Here is a 4,825-nt window from a genome sequence, read left to right on the forward strand (position 1 = left end):
CATTTTTCCTAGTAACCCATGCACAAGCAACTGGCCCTGGTGGTGCTGTCATTGGTACACGTAGAAGCAACCGCACGTGACACGGCCCTGCATGGCTGCATGGACACGTGTGGAAACGCTTCAATTCCATATCCATTCGGTGTAGGCACTTCTTATAAAACTGGTAAGAACTGTTTCTTGGAGGAGAAATTGGAACTTAAATGCATGCCAAGACAACGCTTTATATATCGGTAGTAACATTAATTCTAGTTCTAGACATAACCATAAATGGCCACATGGACTTGTCGTTTTATGTCTCAAAAGTACTTTGCAGTGATGAATCTAAAAACAAGTCCAACATTCCCACTCTTAGCTAGCACTCCAGGTTTTACCATTTCCACCACACAAAACAAGTTCATAAGTGTTGGTTGTGACTCTTATGGCTATCTCTCAATAGCTTTTACAATGGCGTAGAATACTCAACCGGGTGCTTTACAAGATGCACACAATTCCCTTATGATATTGCAACCCATGGACGGTGTTTGGGGATAGGGTGTTGTGAAGTGGATATTCCTCCATAAATGAAGAATATATCCATTGAAGCGTTTAGGTTTAGGTCTCCCACCGTAGGAATTTGTACACATTCCTTTGTGGCCAAACATGGCTCCTACAACTTTAGCATCGATCATTTAGAGAAGCTTCCCTTTCAAACGATCCCTATGGTTGTTGATTGGACTGTTGGAAGAAACCAATGTGAGGATTTCCAGAATGGGTCAGGAAAAAGTGTTTGCAGGAGCAATAGCTATTGTGACGACAATGGCATCAGTTATGGATATCGCTGCAGATGCAATAAGGGTTATGATGGAAACCCATACCATCCCAATGGTTGCCAAGGTAATAATGAATTTTATCAACCACTAATTAACCTGTGCATCTCCTTATTTTGAATTTCACAAATGCTATCCATATTCCATATGCTTTCTAACATAATTCTTTTAAATAGTCTCCCTTAAAAATTACAAATTTTCATCCATTTTTACATGTTATTTTATAAATATTTCTAATGATTTTTAATAAATTTTTAATAAATTTTTAATAAATTTAAATATTTATAAATATTTTATAAATATTTTATAAATATTTCTAATAATTTTTAATAAATTTTAATTAATAATAAAACTGTGTTACATGGCAAAGACATATTAATGATTTTATATTGTTTTAAATGATTCTTTAATTCTTATAATATATAAATATTATCAATTTGGTCGTCTTATATTTTTATTTTTTATTTTACTTTCTAATTTCACCAGGTCTTTCATATATATTGAATTTTTTTCCATTCTAGTTTCTATCATTTAAACAATATAAGATTACTTCTCCAATCTCTATCAATCTTGATTCGAGTTATCACTTAATAAAAAATCTTAAATGTCAATAACTAAAATGATTTTTTTAACAAGAATAAAAAAGATTAAAAAAAAGTTAAAGAAGACAAAATAAAAATCTACCTTTATTGACCGCAATGTAATTTAATTATAGGTTTAAATATGTTTTGAGTCCCTCAAATTTAGGATAAATTTGTTTTTAATCCCTCAAATTTAAAATTATTATTTTTAGTCTATATAATTTCAAAAAAAATGTTATTTTAATCTTTATATCCAAATTTTGTTAAAAAATTTATTAAACATTATTGCATAAAATCTATCTATTATTGTATCTGATAGTAAAAACATCATATTAAATTCAGTTGATATTGTACAACCGTCTTAATTTTTTATTTTTAGATATGTTATTAGTGATCTGAAATACTAAAACAAGATTTTTGAAAATTATAGAGATTAAAACTAACAATTTTAAATTTGAGGGACTAAAATAAATTTATCTTAAATTTAAGAGACTAAAAATATATTTAAACCTTAATCATATTACATGATATCTAAGAGGATAATTTCTTGAGTCCGTGGATTTAGAGCATTGGCAATGGACAAGTCTATCTCTCATACTTTATACCTCACGGTCTAACAACTCCGAACGAGTAAATGGTTTTATATTATCTCTAACACTCTTGTTTTACCAAATATGTCATTTATTTTTCCATTAAGCAAAAAATGACTAGCAAGATTTTAAAAAATATATACACGACCGATGTTTTATTATTGTTTTATTTTGAAGTGAATAATAGTGATATAATGCCTACTCATGGTGGTTAAGAAGACACACTAGCTACGCCACTGAAATAGAAAATTTTGGTGACTAGTATTATTAGATTTCATATTTAGTAAACTATGATCCAAAGCAATATTTCCTTCGTTAATTTTGTTATTTAAAGGATAGTATTATTTTTATGATCATCTAATTTGCAGATATTGATGAATGTAAAACAAAAAGTCATACTTGCATAACAGAAAATCATTGTCGCAACACCAATGGATCTTATGAGTGCTTTTGTCTTCCTGGACTAAATGGAGATGGAAACTTCGACAAAGGATGCTAGCCAATCCAGAGGAAAAGTACTCTAACCAAGTTTGCTATTGGTAAGTTACCAAGGTTTCCGGTTACTACGTATAAGAACAACTAAAAATGTTGCATGTTATGTATGTGTTTATAGATTTCATATTAGATTTCATATTTAGTAAACTATGATCCAAAGCAATATTTCCTTCGTTAATTTTGTTATTTAAAGGATAGTATTATTTTTATGATCATCTAATTTGCAGATATTGATGAATGTAAAACAAAAAGTCATACTTGCATAACAGAAAATCATTGTCGCAACACCAATGGATCTTATGAGTGCTTTTGTCTTCCTGGACTAAATGGAGATGGAAACTTCGACAAAGGATGCTAGCCAATCCAGAGGAAAAGTACTCTAACCAAGTTTGCTATTGGTAAGTTACCAAGGTTTCCGGTTACTACGTATAAGAACAACTAAAAATGTTGCATGTTATGTATGTGTTTATAGATATAGGAAGTGAAAAATATAAGTTTATAAAAAGATATAAATTGATGAAAGAATATTTTATTTAAATCTAACAAAATGGATTACTTGACTTATTACTAGACAACCCAATATAGACCACAAGTTATAAAGGATTAAATTAAATCTTTTAAATTGATGTTTAAGTATGATCTTATGCTAATTACAACATTTCAAGTTGACCCATTTATTTTTCCAGTGTGCATATAATATTGATTGAATATAATTTAGAAAACTAAAAGTTCCTTTAATTGGGATCACTGATTTAAGATCAAAAGTAAGATTGTTGAGTTAATGTAAAAGCCTGCAAGTCGAGCAGAAAGAATGTTAAGGAAATTAGTATAAAGGATGTCTTGTTTTCAAGAAATGATTACTCAATATAAGTAGATTATTGAATTGTGCAATTCTTTGATATATTTCATCCATATATACTTAAATGCAGGTGTATGTACAGCTTTCATAGCTCTGCTCTTGCTTTCCTGGCTATACTTAATGTATCATAAAAGGAAACTTATTAAACAAAGAGAAAAATTCTTTCGGCAAAATATATGGTGGTTTCATTTTGCAACAACGACTCTCTACACAACAAGACAACCCCCAAATTGCACAAATTTTTACAGCAGAAGAGCTAAACAAGGCCACAAACAATTATGATGAAAGTTTAATAATTGGCAAAGGAGGTTATGGTACAGTTTTCAAAGGAATCCTTGCAAATAACAAGGTTGTGGCTATAAAAATGTCCAAAATAGTGGACCAGGGCCAAGTTGAGCAATTTATTAATGAGGTGGTTATTCTGTCCCAAATCAATCATAGGAATGTGGTAAAACTCATAGGTTGTTGTTTAGACACTGAAGTCCCGTTATTGGTCTATGAATTTGTTAACAATGGTACCCTTTATCATCATTTGCATGATGAAAATAAGGCAAGTATTGTACCTTGGAAGTGTCGCCTAAGAATAGCCAAAGAGACAGCAAAAGCTTTATCATATTTGCATTCAGATGCTTGCACATCTATTATCCACAGAGATGTCAAAAGTGCTAACATTCTATTGGATGACAATTATACTGCCAAGGTATCTGATTTTGGAGCTTCAAGATTAGTTCCAGTTGACCAAGCAGAGTTAGCCACATTGGTACAAGGAACTTTAGGTTACTTAGACCCAGAGTATATGCAAACAAGTCGATTAACTCAGAAAAGTGATGTTTATAGTTTTGGAGTAGTGCTTGCAGAGCTACTAACAGGACAAAAAGCACTTTCATTTCAATGGTCAGAAGATGAAAGAAATCTTGCCATGCTTTTTCTTTCTAACTTGCAAAACAAAAGGTTGTTTAAAATTCTTGAATTTGGTCTTATGACTAAAGAAAATAAGAAAGAGATAAATGAAGTTGCTATTCTTGCAAGCAAGTGCTTGAAACTTAAAGCAGAAAAGAGGCCTAGCATGAAGGAAGTGGAAATGGAGCTTGAGGAGATATGGGTAAGAGGGAAGCACCCATCGACTGATACAAACCTTGATTTGGAGGAGTCACAATGCTTGCATGGCAATAGCAGTAGCGATGGAAGTTCTTGGTATGACAATATAATGGGCCAAGTACGGATTGTCTTCATGTTGCACGTTGATTATGGCATGATAACATGTTATATGTTTAAATAAACCTAATAAACTTCCTATTTGAGTTTGTAGCGTTTATCTTTCCTGTATTATTATATCATTAATTTACTTGTTTTATGGTCAATTTGCATTCATTCATTTGTGCAATTAAGTTCATTTTCATATCTTAATATGTACACTTCTAACTTCCTACTTTAAGACTTCATAGGTTCTCTCTCAATCTTATTTATTTTCTTCTTCCAGACTTCCAAAAGGTA

The 4,825-nt window shown here is 31.1% G+C and overlaps 1 pseudogene; it reads left to right on the plus strand.

The window, feature by feature from the left end:
* Nucleotides 1-560: 560 nt before the first annotated feature.
* LOC109816066 (putative wall-associated receptor kinase-like 16 pseudogene) lies at nt 561-4,610 on the plus strand (annotated as a pseudogene).
* Nucleotides 4,611-4,825: the final 215 nt, after the last annotated feature.

This window comes from Cajanus cajan, chromosome 9 (genome assembly GCF_000230855.2).
Source record: "Cajanus cajan strain Asha chromosome 9, NIPB_CcT2T_4, whole genome shotgun sequence".
Taxonomy (NCBI): Eukaryota; Viridiplantae; Streptophyta; class Magnoliopsida; order Fabales; family Fabaceae; genus Cajanus; species Cajanus cajan.